The sequence below is a fragment of the Balaenoptera physalus genome, assembly GCF_965194825.1.
Source record: "Balaenoptera physalus genome assembly, chromosome: 2".
Lineage (NCBI taxonomy): Eukaryota > Metazoa > Chordata > Mammalia > Artiodactyla > Balaenopteridae > Balaenoptera > Balaenoptera physalus.
This window is the reverse complement of record NC_138883.1, coordinates 142868624-142884850: the sequence shown is the minus strand read 5'-3', so window position 1 is coordinate 142884850 and position 16227 is coordinate 142868624. Positions and strand designations below refer to the sequence as shown.

At 42.5% G+C, this 16227-nt stretch overlaps 1 protein-coding gene across 2 annotated transcripts in view; it reads left to right on the top strand.

Annotated features, from left to right (window-relative positions):
* The first annotated feature begins 10611 nt into the window (after nucleotides 1-10611).
* The window catches only part of BLM (BLM RecQ like helicase), a 102202-nt gene continuing 96586 nt past the window's right edge, over nucleotides 10612-16227 (top strand). For both annotated transcript variants that reach the window (XM_082448520.1, XM_082448525.1), the window contains exon 1: nucleotides 10612-14688. The gene's annotated coding sequence lies outside the window, so the exon portion shown is untranslated. The remainder of the gene's footprint in view (nucleotides 14689-16227) is intronic.

Here is a 16227-nt window from a genome sequence, read left to right as displayed (position 1 = left end):
GCCAATCTGGTCCCAAGGATTACATCATAGCTGGACCCCTTCCTTACCTGATATACTTTTATTTCTTTCTGTTATCCTTCCTTCCCCTCCTCTTCATCCACTTAAGCCAGTTCTGTGTTTATTGGTTCAGAGGAGAGATGAAGTGGTAATGAAAGTAGAAAAAAAATAGTTCCAAAATATAATTCCAAAAACCTAAGCCTATTAAGAAGGTAGCGTTCTCTGAGGAGACTGGATAAAAGCCCCTTAAGCAAGGAGACAGAGAAATGAAAGATTGATTTCTAATAGCAGTGATGAAGTGGGTTCAAGAAAGAACGGTCTGGGGCCCTGCTTCCTGGGCAGCATCCCTGGGAACATGATCGTAGAGATGGCACTACTGTCTAGGGTGTCCAGGCAAGCCATGTCCCAGCCTGTCCAAGATTTCCATGCCCTTGTTTGGCAATGAAGCAGCAGAAAGATTCCCATGGCCCCCAAACTGGGAATGGAAGTTGAGGACAGAGTCCACTGACCTGAAGTAGGTGCAGGAACAAGGTACTCCTCTGTGACTGATGAGGAAAGATCCAACCCATACCTTGCACAATGTGAGCCCCTAGAACTTAGACGCCATCCAGCAGAAAGGAAAGAAACCTCAAATTACCGAGATTAACTTGCTGCCACTCTAGCAGATTGGGAGCTCAAAAAATAAATTATTATATAAAAATAAAATACTATTTATGGTACACCTGAGTTAGTAAACTGAGATTCCTGCTATAATAGTAAAGGGCACCATTATATCTCTTTATAGAGAGCTTTACATCCATTATCTCATTTAAGCTCATCTCATTGAATGAAAGTCCATTACCTCATACTCCCTCTGATGATTCTTCTGACATACAGATGTACCTGCCTGAGGAAAAAATGATAATAAAAATGTACATTTACTCTGTGCCAGGCATTATTATGCTAAGGGCCTTCTGTCACTTAATCCTCATACTAGAGCTATGAGATATATATTATTACCTCCATTTTACAAATGTGGAAGCTGAATTTCAGAGTTAGACAATGATTGTGGTTTTTAGATTCAAACCCACTAGAAGCTTTACTTTGTATTTCTTGCAATCTGTGGGAGAAAACTAGATCCGAGAGTCTAATAGGAGCATCAGCAATATGATTTACAAAGTGAGCTTACTTACAATTTAAATAAACAAATTCCCTTATATCTGCTACAACAAACATTCTAAGATGAAATGAATAATCTTCTTGGCTAAATATTGTATTCTGGGGAGACATCAAACAAAAACTTTGTAGTTAACATTGTTCTTTCTATTCCTTTACCTTTCTGTACTTTAGTTTGGGTATTTTCTATTGGCCCATCTTCAAGTTTACGAATCTCTTGCCTCTGCTGTGTCTAGTGTGCTGCTCAGCCCATCTGAATGCTTCCTTTCAGATATTCTATCTGTTCATCCTAGAATGTTCATTTGGCTAATTCTCTGTTGAAATTCCACATTTTGTCACCATTTGTTCATTGTTCCTAGTACTGTTAAATGGTTATTTTATTTTTAAATTTTATTTTATTGAAGTATAGTTGACTTATGTGTTAATTTCTACTGTACAGCAAAGTGATTCTGTTATACATATATATATATACATTCTTTTTCATATTCTCTTCCATCATGGTTTATCACAGGATATTGAATATAGTTCCCTGTGGTACACAGTAGGATCTTGATGTTTTTCCATTCTATATAATAGTTTGCATCTGCTAACCCCAAACTCCCAGTCCATCTGTCTCCTACCCTCCCCTCACTCATGACAACCACATGTTTGCTCTCTATGTCTGTGAGCCTGTTTCTATTCAATAAAAGTTCATTTGTGTCATATTTTACGTTCCACATATAAATGATATCATCTGGTATTTGTCTTTCTCTTTCTGACTTACTTCACTTAGTATGATAATCTCCAGGTCCATCCATGTTTCTGCAAATCGCATCATTTCATTCTTTTTTATGGCTGAGTAATATTCCATTGTATATATGTACCACATCTTCTTTAGCCATTCATCTGTCAATGGGCATTTAGGTTGCTTCCATGTCTTGGCTATTGTAAATAGTGCTGCAATTAACATCAGGGTACATATATATTTTTGAATTATATATTTTTCCTGGATATATGCCCAAGAGGGTGATTGCAGAATCATATGGCAACTCTAGTTTTAGTTTTTGGAGGAACTTCCATACTGTTTTCCATAGTGGCTGCACCAGTTTACATTCCCTTAAATGGTTATTTTAAAGTTCTTGACATCCAAATCAGGTATGGGTCTGCTTCTATTGTCTCATTTTTTTCTCTTGATTATCAGTCACATTGTCCTGTTGTATTAGTTTCCTACTACTGCTATAATAAATTACCACAAATTTAGGGGTCTCAGACAACACTGATTTATTATCTTACAGTTCTGGAGGTCAGAAGTCCAAAATCAGTCTCACTGGGCTAAAGTCAAGGTGTCAGCAGAGTGGGTTCCTTCTGAAAGCTGTAGGGAAGAATCCTTTTCCTTGTCTTTTTCAGCTCTAAAGGCCACCGTCATTCTTTAGCTTGTGACCCCTTCTTCACATAACTCCTACCTCTCATTTCCATCCTTACATCTACTACTAACTCTGACCTTCCTGCCTCCCTCTCATAAGGACCCTTGTGATTTTATTGGGCCCACCTGGATAAGCCAGGATACTCTCTCCATCTCAAATCCTTAATCACATCTGCAAAGTCACTACATTCACAGGTTCCAGGAATTAGGACAGACACATCTTTGGGAGGATATTGTTCAGGCTACCATACCTGCTTTTTCTATGACTTGTAATTTTTTATCATATGCCAAATATTGTGTATAAAAGAATCACAGATGTTGAGGTTAGTCATATTTTCCCCTAGAGGGTTTACTTATCCTCTGTTAGACATATATCTTAAAGGGATGATGCCTCAATCCAATCAGGAATTGAGCTGAGTTGAGGTGAGTTGCAGCTTTAGTTGGACTCAGTACACCTCTGTTTTTAGTTATTTTGAGAGTGAGATCTATCTTGTGTTTTTGCAGGCCCTTCTCCCCAGTGAGACTCCATCCTCCAAACACCAAAAGATGTAAATCTTGTGCTGCCTTTCCAGCCCAGGCCCCCAGACAGGCCCTACCCCCCTCCATCACCACCCCTCAGTCTACCCCAGCACTTAGCAAGTATCCCATAGGAAAAATGAGCCTCGCATCTAGATTCTAGTCTATAATGGCAGCTTGAGTGGCCTCAACAGTTTCTGTAAACTAAGCTCAATCTTCAGCCTATGCCCAGACTTCACAAATGACCCAAGGAAAAAATGACCAACAATCTCAGCTCACCTTGAATGAGCTCTTCCTTCTCTGCTCCCACTGCTCTCTGATGTCCTTTAAAATATGGTTTTTGTAATTTATCCCTTTTTTCCCCCAATTGTTGCAGCACAAATGAAGACCTACTGATACTGACTACATCCTACCCAGAAGCAGAAGTTCTTTATGGATTACATTGAATATTCTAGAAAGAACTTTGTAGTTAACACTGGATATCTCAGAAAGCTTCTTGCATCTTCTTAGCAAACATAACAAAAGACAGACTATGCATAACTTTAAATTTAATTGAGATCTTTTCCCATCTACCTGGTCTCTTGACTGTGTTCTGTTTACTTTGCTCCTGAGTGGTTAGGAGTGTAAATATACTTATCTTACATACTTTGAAATTTTAATGTATTTGGTATAATAGGATATTTTCTTACTAAGGCTTATAAAATACCATTGCAACCTCTAGTGTTTTGTATTTTTAAAATTACGTGGGACTTCCCTGGTGGCGCAGTGGTTAAGAATCTGCCTGCCAATGCAGGGGACATGGGTTCGAGTCCTGGTCCAGGAAGATCCCACATGCTGGGGAGCAACTAAGCCCACGTGCCACAACTACTGAAGCCCATGTGCCTAGAGCCCGTGCTTCGCAACAAGAGAAGCCACTGCGATGAGAAGTCCAGTCCATGCACTGCAACGAAGAGTAGCCCCCACTCGCAGCAACTAGAGAAAGCCCGCACGCAGCAACAAAGACCCAATGTAGCCAAAAATAAATAAATAAATAAAAATTTTAAAAATTATGTAATTAATACTGTGAATAGGTAACAATCCCAAATGTGCAAATGTAAAAAGATATGAAAGGATATATAGTGAAGTCATTCCCATGACTTCTACCCCCATCCACCGGTTTCCATTCCCCAACAGGTATCCATGATTATTAGTTTCTTACTTATCAGAAAAGTTCAAATGCATACACAAGCAGATACATATAAACACAATTTCCCCCTCCTTTTCTACACAAACAGTAGTATAATATGCCTACTATTTTTTTTTAATTGGTTCACCTAAATTCTTTTTTTAATTAATTAATTAATTTATTTATTTTTGGCTGTGTTGGGTCTTCGTTTCTGTGCGAGGGCTTTCTCTAGTTGCGGCGAGCGGGGGCCGCTCTTCATCGCGGTGCGCGGGCCTCCCACCATCGCGGCCTCTCCTGTTGCGGAGCACAGGCTCCAGACGCGCAGGCTCAGTAGTTGTGGCTCACGGGCCCAGTTGCTCCGCGGCATGTGGGATCTTCCCAGACCAGGGCTCGAACCCGTGTCTCCTGCATTGGCAGGCGGATTCTCAACCACTGCACCACCAGGGAAGCACTATGCCTACTATTTTACACTTTGCAATTTTTTTTTTTCAACATGAAAGGGAATTTGTCAGCTCGTGTAACTGAAAAGTCCATGGCTGATAGCACTGCAGTATCCAGGGCCTCAGACAATCATATCACAACCCAGCTTCTTTCCCAGTATTGCCTGCACTCTCCTCTGTGGTGGCTTCACTCTCAGGCTAGCATCCACCCCTCTTCCACATGGTGCTTCCCTCCCAGTCCCAGCTTCAGGATGACATCCTGACTGTTTGATAACCCCACCAAATAAGGCGTACCGGCCATGTTCCCAGTGAACCCTAGCAAAAGTCTTAGGGAGAGCTGCCATTGGACTAGCTGGAATCACAGACCCATCTCTGAACCAATCACTGAGGCCAGGCTGGGAGGGTGGTGCTGATTGGCCAGGCCCAAGTCACATGACCACCTCTGGATCCCTAGGCTGAGGGAAGTCAGTCCGACAATGGCGTGAATCACATGGACCAGGAGTTGGGAAGCAGGGTGGTTCTCCAAAGGGATATCAAGGTGCTATGAGTGGAAGGTCCTTCACAGCTGAAAGCAGCAGATGTCTACTGCAAAAGGTGCTCTTTTGTTGTTTTTGTTTTTTTTGGCTCTTTCATGCCTGGAAGCTGCTATTTTATGCCTAACACGTGTATAGCTGAGGCCACACATGGCTCCTAGCACTGGCCAATTGGAAAATGCCGCAAGGTGAAGAGGGGCTGCTCTGTTTTCTTAGATTCTGTATTTGTCTATTTAATGTCTATTAACCACAGGGCCAAACTAACAGCCAAAGTTCTTTACATCTGCCCTGGGATCCTGCTTTTGCGAGCAGGTAAAGTTGTATAACAAATCCTCCAACCAATCCCAGATCCATTGCCACAACTACCTCCTTTATGTAATCCCCCACACCATGTCAATATTTCCCCTTCCCTGAGTCAACCCAGGGTCAGGTACCCTAGACATCTAGGGACACCCCTACACCCCAAATCCTGCTGGAATTATTCAAACCAGGAGTTTATCAGGTAAACACTCAAAAAAAGTGGGGGAAATGGTCAGAGACAGGAGACAAAGAAAAGCGTGGCGAGTGGGACTTTATCCACCTAAAGATACAGCTGTTCAGCTGTTCTAAAAGATTTTGTTTAAGAGGGGAAAAAAGTAGGGGATGTTGAGAAGGGGACAGAGGAGGCTGCTGTCTAGGGGCACTGGGCCCTTTCCCTCCCTCTTTCCCCTTAAAGCAGAAACTAAAACCCACTGGCTTCAGGGAGCTAAAAGCCTAAAACAGGAGAAAAAAGGGTGAGCAGGGAATAGAGAAAAGAAAACAAAACCGTAGACAACAGGAGGAGAAAATTAAAGATTACTAAAAAATTTTTGTATATATATATATATATATATATATATATATATATATAATATTTTAACTAATACATAATAGATATATATGTATATATGATATCTAACTAAATTAAAACAGGTCTTTAATTTGACTCAATTGGAAATCCAAAATTTATATATAAAAATGTATATATTAAAAGAATTTATCACAAAAAGATAAAAAAGGGTGCTGATTGGCTTTTGTGCATCTGCAACCTTGGTTCTAAATTAACTTTAGCATTTGCTAAAAGGTATCAACTGAGAAAACTTTATAGACTTAATCAATACTGGGGCTCAAATTATACCTGGGGAATCCCACTAAATTTCAACATTGTACCCCCTATAATCTTAGAAAAGGGACTAAACATAAAATAGAGAAAAAAATAGCCTTTAACTACAGCCTTACCCAAGTTTCCCATAGTCATAATACCTATTGCTCTAAAAATATCTCGCATTGGGGACACACACTCTAACACAATGAATACTGAATTAAAATTAAATCTTTGGCCATTGCACATTGGCTTGATACAATGGGACTCCACAGACCCCTTAGTTAAAATAGTTAATATGGCCCATTGTAAGTTAAAAGAGGGCCTTCAAGGATTAAAAAGTATTATATAAAACCTAATTAATAAAGATGTGATTGTTCCCACTGCTTTTCCGTTTGATAGCCCAACTTTGCCTGTTTCTGCTGGGAAAAAATAAAGGATGCTGTACCAGTTAGCTTGGGTTGTCAAGACAAAATACCACAGACTGGGTGACTTAGACAACAGAAAATTATTTTCTCAAAATTCTAGAGGCTGGTGCCAATGCAGGGGACACGGGTTTGAGCCCTGGTCCAGGATGATACCACATGCCGTGGAGCAACTAAGCCCATGCACCACAACTACTGAGCCTGCACTCTAGAGCCCGTGAGTCACAACTACTGAGCCCGTGTGCCACAACTACTGAAGCCTGTGTGCCTAGAGCCCATGCTCTGCAACAAGAGAAGCCACCACAATGAGAAGCCCATGTACCACAACAAAAAGTAGCCCCTGCTCGCTGCAGCTAGAGAAAGCCCATGCGCAGCAACAAAGACCCAACCCAGCCAAAAATAAATAAATTAAAAAAAAAAAATTCTAGAGGCTGGGAAGTCAAGGGTTAAGGTGCTGGCTGATTCAATTTCTGGTGAGGCCTCTCATTCTGGCTTGTAGATAGCAGCCTTCTTGCCGTGACTGCACATGATTGACAGAGGAAGAGGTATTTCTCTCTTCCTTTTCTTCTAAAGTCACCAGTCCTTTTGGATTAGGGGCCCACCCTTACGCCCTCATTTAACCTTAGTTACCTTCACAAAGGCCCTATCTCCAAGTACAGTCATATTGACGGTTGTGGCTTCAACATGTAAATCTGGGGAGGACACAAACACTCAGTCCATAACAGGTGCCTCATGGTGGATTACTACAACATTAATGCTCTGGTTCCAGCCATTAGGGCCCCCATACCCAATATCCGATACTATTAAAATTACAGACTCTATCCAGCTAATAAATATTTTGCTCTTATAAATTTGGTTAAAAGCATTCTCTTGCATGCCTGTTTCAACAGCCTTTCAGCTGCAGTTTGCCTTCACTTCTGAAAGGACACAAGATACCTTTTCCAGGCATGGGGTACTTCAGCAGTTTTGCCACCACATACAATCTTTGCAACACGATCTTCACTGTGTTCACCTTTCTCCAGGAGCACAGGTATGGCATTATATTGATGACATCCTCCTTCAATGAGACTCATTTAACACACTGTTTATGGACATACAAGTGCAACATTTTTTAGTCCTTTTTGCGTCCGGTGGCAGTGTATTTACAAATTTTACTTCCAAATCAGCAGACACTTCCATTAGTGCCCTCAGAAACTCCTTCACTGTAGTCTTTGGCAACCTCTTCTCATGTCTCCTGGTGTCTCCACACCACTTTTTTTTTTTTTAATTGGAGTATATTTGCTTTACGATGCTGTAAACTTTGCTGTGTTAGTTTCTACTGTACAGCAAAGTGAATCAGCTCTATGTATACATATATCACATCTTGTTTGGATTTCCTTCCCATTTAGGTCACTACAGAGCAATGAGTAGAGTTCCCTGTGCTATACAGTAGGTTCTCATTAGTTATCTATTTTATACGTAGTTGTATATATATATGTCAATGCCAGCCTCCCAATTCATCCCACCCCTGCTTCCTCCCTTGGTGTCCATACGTTTGTTCTCTACGTCTGTGTCTCTATTTCTGCTTTGCAAACAGGTTCATCTGTATCTACACCACTTTTGATGGCCGTAAGTTGCCCGAGAGTTTGCAATGCAAGAAACTACCCGTCTTAGCCTCATGCTGTACACTATTAAAACAACAAATAGCAGGCTACATACTGGGCTCTCCTGGAACTAGAGGCTCTCACAGACCCCCAAGACCATGACCCTCTGTACGCAGCTACCCATTATGCTTTGGGTCATGGACACTGCATCCCACAAGCTCAGCACAGCTACAGAGTCCTCGCTAAGACAGGATGGAACCAAACGTGGGCCGTCTGGCATATTCCACCTGCAAGGGGTTGGGGGTGTCTTCCCCTGTCTTCAGTCCCTTGCCAGATGCCATTGTGCTGAAGGAAGTCTCCCCACTCTGAGACCCCTTGGCTCCCTGAGAAGCCCACTGGCATTAACTGAGTGAACAGCAATGCGAGTTTGTAGACGATGCGAATGGCACTGCTAACCATCATATGTGATGGAGCTCCATGGAATATTGCTGCTTTCCATCCCTTAACCTGGATGTGCCTGATGAAGGACGGGACCCAAAGGTCAACGCAGTTGGCCAAACTTTAGGCAGTCATCTTCACACTGGATGCTCTGGCCAACAAATGGTCCCACCTTCACATTTATTATAAACTATTTGGCTATTACGTAAAAACTGTCCCTTCCAAGGTAAAAGACTCTGGGAATCTCTTACCTCATAGATACCCAAAATATAAATCAAAATCACACATGTCTCTACATGTATTGAGGCTGCAATACAAGGCCTTGTCAGGACCCTCCTTATTCCCTTTGGGGTTACAGACGTTACTGGTAGTAACCAAGACACACATTTCACTTTTCAAAATACACAATGCTTGGCTCTTGGACAAGGCATTCAATAGAACTGCATGTCCTTAATAGGACCTAAATAGCCAGTTTAACTGAGAGAACTAATGGTCTCTTAAAATAACTCAAGATTCCAGCCCAGGAAATAAACCTCTAAATGTGTCTCTATGTTGCCCCTGGCCTTTAACCTATCTGCAAATTTTCAATCCTGTCTCCATTCCATAAGTGCTGGAGGCCAGATCTAGGCTCATACTCTGCTGAGACCCATTAACTATAGATTGTCCCATGGGCCAGGCAGCTGCTTGCCTGATATGGGACCCAGCTGAACCTAAACTTCCACCATAAACAAAGCTAAACAAGTGCAGCTGTACACTTTCTGTTGATTACAGAAAGTTGGGGCACTTTCATTCGTTTACAATCCATGGGCCAAATTCTCCAAGCTCCATTGTTTCAACCAAGTGTGGCAAATGCTAAGATCCACACTAACCTGAGTGGATGCCCACTTAAAAAGGATACCTAAGTCCCATATCCCAGATGACATTGCCCTGGCCCAGGAGTTCACCACTGGAGATGCCGTCACCCCAACTGAAGACCTCACCTTTGGAAATAATTTGCCCTCCTGTGCCAGAGATGACTTCACCTGGACACTGAAACCTCCACCCCAGTGATGCCCATGGATGGCCTCTCCTAAGGTAAAAATTGGACACAGGACAGTTTTGCTTTTCTTCCTTTGATATTAGATATTCTGTTTCTGAGCTTGCTGTCTGCTTAGCCTGTGACTCTGGTATATCCCTTGCTCTCTGCCAAAACATACATCCCTAAACTCCCATGCCTAAAGGGAAATTTGGTGGAGATTATTACTATCTGTGCCATTCTAAAAACTATTAGAGAAGTATTTCCCCAGAAGGCACCTGCCTCATGTCAGTCAACCCGTTGACCCCTTGGGGAGAGGACCACTCACTCCCCAGTGCTGTCTCCTACTTGTGCTCTGCATCTCGAACATGACCTCTCCTTCCCCTTGGTTACACACAATACCACTAATCTTTACATATACTTTGCTAAATTATCAGCTCATACCCTCCCACAACATAACTGCCTGACCCAAGAAATACACCAAGATGTTACTGTCACTCATACTTTTAACATACTGTACAACTCCACCAAAATATTATTAGAGACTCCTGAAATTTCAGATCTATTTTCTTGTCTAATGCCATATAAATGGAAAACCAGTTCTTCCAGTCAGTTATGGACTGACCTAGAAGCACTCCTTATACTTCTACCTGTGTTCCTCCTTTTTACTTTCATAATAAAATGTTTCCTATATCGTTTAGGACATCCTATGCCTTACTCCCAAAAAGTCTCCTTATAATCACCCCAAAGTTTCTTAAAGTGATGCCAGATAACCACAGGGCCAATTGTTTTGTGTTTTCTTAGATTCTGTATTTAGCCTTTTGACATCTATTAACCACAGGGCCAAATTAATAACCAAAGTTGTTTACATCTCCCCTGCAATCCTGCTTTTGTGAGCATGCAAGTCATATTACAAACTCTCCAACCAATCTCGAGTTCATATCCACAGCCACCTCCTTTATCTAATCCCACACAACATGTCAATATTTCCCCTGCCCTAAATCAACCCAAGGCCAGGTACCAGACATCCAGGAACAGTTCCTGTGCCCCACAGTTCAAAAGAATTATTTAAACTAGCCGATCCTAAGCTATTTTCCCTGCTATAGCTTGCCTTTCCTGCAGAAACCCCAGTAAAGTCTCTGACTTTGGCTTTCCCCTTGCTCATTTCTGCCTCCTGACCAAACCTGATGCTTCCCCATGTGGCCACATGTGGTGTGCCTCCTCTTCTTGGGAAACACAAGTAATAAATTCTTCTTTCAATGGCATCACTTTTCTCCGTGCTGTCACTCAGTCACTTGCCTAAATTAAAATTCTGCAGTTACAGTTGAGACAGGAGCTGCCACTGCTGAGTTCTCAGAACTGGGACACCAGGTTTGTGCATGTATGTGCATCTGTGTGTGTGCGTTAAAGTGTATGTGATATAAATTTTACCATTTTAACCATTTCTAAATGTATGGTTCAGTGGCATTAATTACATTCGCATTGTTATGCAACCATCATCACTATCCATCTCAAGAACTTTTTCATCACCCCAAACAGAAACACTACCTATTAAACAGTAACTCCTTATGACACCCCCTCACCCCCAAATCCTAGTAACCATTATTCTGCGTTCTCTCTCTGAATTCTAGGTACCTCATATAAGTAGAATCATAAAATATTTGTCTTTTTGTGACTGGCTTATTTCACTTAGCATAATGTCTTCAAAGTTAATTCATGTTGTGGCATATATTTCATTCCTTTTTAAGACCAAATAATATTCCATTGCATGTATATACCACATTTGTTTATCCACTCATCTGCACTTGGTTTCTTTCCACATTTTGACTATTGTGAATAATGCTGCTATGAGCTTTGGTGTACAAATATCATTCTCTACATAATAGCCAGAAAGAGCTTTCTGTTCAGTCCCTTCCCTCATAAAAACCTATGGTAAATTAAACCACAATGAGATACCATAGAGTATCTACAGATAGCTAAAATGGAAAAGATTGACAATTCCAAGTGTTGGCAAGGATGCAGAAAATAAGAAACTCATACAGTGTTGGTAGGAGTGTAAAATGGTACAATCACTTTGAAAACAAGTCCATTTTTATCAGTTACCCTATGACCCAGAAATCCCATTCCTAGATACTTACCCAAGAAAAATTAATGCATATATTCACAAAACGACCTATACAAAAATGTCCATAGCAGCTTTATAATAGGCAAAGGGAAAAAACTCAAATGCCCATCAGTAGATGAATGGATTAATAAACTGTGGTGTGTTCATACAATTGCATAATCTTGTTAAAGAATAATTTTAAAAATCTAGTATAATCATGACTCACACAGATATAAAATGAATGTGTCAAAGGTTTTATTTAAGTCATTAATTAATGAGAGACCCAGAAAGATATTACAGAGTTCAGAGGAAAATTCAAAGTACCGCACGCACATATATATTCAAATGAGGAATAACGAAATGCTTTACAAATAGATGCAAAACCTGGCAGAACTGATCAAACCCACAGTGCAATAATAAAATACATCCCCTTGAACACAATTTGCATTTCTATACACAAGAATAGGTCTTTTAAAAAACTAACAGTGTTATTCTTTACCTCAAAGACAATGAAAGGTATGGAACCCTCATAGAATCAGATATCCCAGAAAGGTGTGCTAGACAGCACCTTGTTTTTCACTGGATACTCAGTAATGTTTTTTAGACCATTTTAAAGTTTTTCACAGTTTTCCTCTACATTACACAGTAATAAAAGAGAATGAGCTACTGGTACACAAACAGATGAAGCACACAGATACTATGTTCAGGGTAAAAAAGGCAGACAAAAAAGAGTATATACTGTATGATACCAGCTTACTCTGGGGGCAGAGGTAGACTCCACAAAGGAAGCTCCACAAGAGAATCTTATGGGGTGCTGGAAATGGTATATAATTTGATTTGGGTGGTGGAGATACATATATATATGGCATATATATATATAGTATATGTAAAATCATTGATTTTACTTAAGATTAGTACACAAGACTCTCCCTATCCCACTTGCCCCTAAATCCAACAATTGCCATTTACCTTCAGAGTGAAGTCCAAACTTGAGGTCTATTGTCTGTTTCCTCTCGTGTACCATTTCTATTTCCCCTTTTCCTGACAGTTTCTCAAAAGTACCTTACTTAGTCTTACCAGTTTCATGGCCTTTGCCTTCAAATCATACCTGTTATTTATCTCGCAGGTATCAGGACACCTTCTGAAAGCCTTACCTTACTAAGTCTATCTAGTCTATCTCTACCCCCAGAGTAACCTGGTATCATACAGTATATACTCTTTTTTGTCTGCCTTTCCTTACCCTGAACATAGTATCTGTGAGCTTCATCTGTTTGTGTACCAGTAGTTCATTCTCTTTTTTTTTTTTTAATTTTTTATTTATTTATTCATTTATTTTTGGCTGTGTTGGGTCTTCGTTTCTGTGCGAGGGCTTTCTCTAGTTGCGGCAAGCGGGGGCCACTCTTCATCGCGGTGCGCGGGCCTCTCACTATCGCGGCCTCTCTTGTTGCGGAGCACAGGCTCCAGACGCGCAGGCTCAGTAATTGTGGCTCACGGGCCTAGTTGCTCCGCGGCATGTGGGATCTTCCCAGACCAGGGCTCGAACCCGTGTCCCCTGCATTGGCAGGCAGATTCTCAACCACTGCGCCACCAGGGAAGCCCTCATTCTCTTTTATTACTGTGTAATGTAGAGGAAAACTGTGAAAAACTTTGAAATGGTCTAAAAAACATTACTGAGTGTCCAGTGAAAAAACAAGGTGCTGTCTAGCACACCCTTCTGGAATATCTGATTCTTTTGTGCTCCATACCTTTCATTGTGTGTGTGCAAATCTGCCATCCTAGGTGCCTCCATAACATGGGTCAGCATTCTTATAGCTTGTGTACCCTTTGAGTCTAAATGTTAGTGGCTTTATTCTTTTGGTAAATTATTCACACCTGGGCTTTGTCCCTATCCTGCTTCCTATGTGGCCTTTTTTGCTATTAAAAGTCTGCTTAACTTACTCTGCTTTTGCTTTTTCCTACAGAGAGTAATTTAACAGCGATGCGTTTTGTTTGGCTGCACCGTGCGGTTTTGTTTTTGTAACATTTTAAAAAAAGGCAGATATCACACACAAAACAGGGCAGAAGCAGATTTTAAGTTTTTCTTAAAAGAGAAATAAATGAAGGAAGAAAAGAAAGATCTGGCATCACAGGGCCCACAGTCCCTCGTGGGAACAATCAGCTGGAACCTCAGGTACTGCACACGTCCCTAGAGGCATCTGAGTTTGATACCACTTTCTCCGTCAATGACAATTTCCAGTTGCTCATTTAGAAGAGAATGGGTGGGGCAGAGGCCAGCGTTACCAGGAGGGTGGAGAGGACAGACAGCCAAAGCCTCAGAGACAGACGGTCAGAACCAAAGAGATCGGGGTGTAGAGCCTTGGCCTGGTCTGTGGGAACTAGTAAATCTCAGGCTCGCTTAAACTCCGGGGTTTTCAATCCCGCCACGGTCCGGTTCCAGGTACGTGCTTTACTTAAGTCTTTACCGACACCACGTAACATACTGAAAACAAAGCAGCCCAGCAGCCCGGGAAGCCGTGGGGTCAACCGTAGTCATCTGACCTTGCATTCCAGGCTCTGATTGGGCTTTGGGAATACGTGCCCTTCCTTCTCAGACCCTTACGGGGACCTCGTCCCAGCAGCCCACGGGGGCGGGGAAAGGTGCCACGGGGCGACGGTATTGGTCGGCTTCTTCAGGACGCAGCCAATCGGAATCTGCCGACTTCCGGCGTGAAGTGAGCTGGCGCGCGGCGTCGGGGCGCGGTTGCGGCGCGGGGAGTTTGGAAAGTGGTTCCGCCCGCTTCGAGACTGTGGAAGAGGTGAGTGCTGGCGCACGCTGACTTACGGGCCCGTCCGCCTGTCCCAGACTCGCTCCTGGCCACGCGGCCCGGGGCCGGAGAGGAAGGCCTCTCCGGTGCCTCCCTTTGCCCACCCCGGTTCGGCTAGGCCCGCTGAGTCCTCTCGTCTGGCGAGCAGCATGGGAGGAGAGCACAGACGCACATAGATCCTCAGAAGGGGAAGCAGAGGCCCGGGGGCAGGGGCGAGCTTTCCCAGGCTGTCCCAGGGCGTCGGTGGCAGAACCGGCCTAGCACCCAGTATGTTCTTGTTCGTGTACTCCAGTGCCTACCAAGATGCCTGGCACAGAACAGTCACTTCCCAGATTTCTGGCACTACCCCCATTTCCCTCCCGAGGGATAACCAAAATTCTGTACTTTTTCTATGGCTTTCCACAATCATGAGCCAGGCTGCGTGTATTCTTAGTATCTACTGTGTGCCACGTGCCCAGCACCCCTTTACCTTACAGTTGTAGCTTCACAATACCGCAGCAAAGGGAAATGGTTAAAGACACAGACTGTATCAGATTGCCTGAGTTCGGAAGCCGGCTCCTGCACGTACTAGCTATGTGACTATACAGCTGTTATTTAAAGTGCCTCAGTTTCCTTTTGTCAAATGAGGGAAATGACCTATTCTACCTCCTGGAGTTTTTGTTATTACTGAACGACTTAATATATGCAGTAAGTGCTTCAAAGAGTACTTGACAACATAGTAAGGGTTCTGTTGTAACCACCCAGAGAACTAGATAAGGTTGTCCTCATTTTATACATGGAGACCCTGAAGCACAAACAATTGTCTCTGTGATGAAAGGGCATTTGGTGATTAAATGCTAGAAATAGGATTTGAACTGAGAACTGCCTGACTCCAAAACATCTTGCACAACATGGGGATTTCACCCATACCCCTCACCTGCCCTTAGGTTACTTGGCACTTTGGACACCTAGTGGCCTGAGATGGAGCGGGTACCTGACAGCTCCTGGTGCCACCAACGTGGGTAAATAGCACTCCTGTGCCCCTGTCAAGATGAAGGGGCAGTAATGAGAGAGACTGGGTGAGAGACCAGAAATTGGAGAAGGTGGGAGATAGAGTATTCTGTGTGAGGAATAGTAAATAGTATTAAATTGAGCCAACATTTAGTTAGCCAGGCTGCTATCAGAAAGTAGCTTGTAGTCTAGTAGGAGAAATATGGTGCATGTATCTTTTTGACTTCGTGTTTTCATTTTTTCTGGATATATACCCAGAAGTGCCAATTTCTGGATCAAATGGTAGTTCAATTGTCAGTTTTTGAGGAACATCCATATTGTTTTCCATAGTGGCTGCACCATTCCCATTAATAGTGTACAAGGGTTCCCTTTTCTCCACTTCCTCTCCAACATTTGTTATTTGTTTTTTGGGTTTTTTTTTTTTTTTTTTGGCTGCACCCCACGGCTTGTGGGATCTTAGTTCCCTGACCAGGGATCGAACCCGTGCCCCCTGCAATGGAAGCGTGGAGTCCTAACCACTGGACCCCCCCCCCCCCCAGG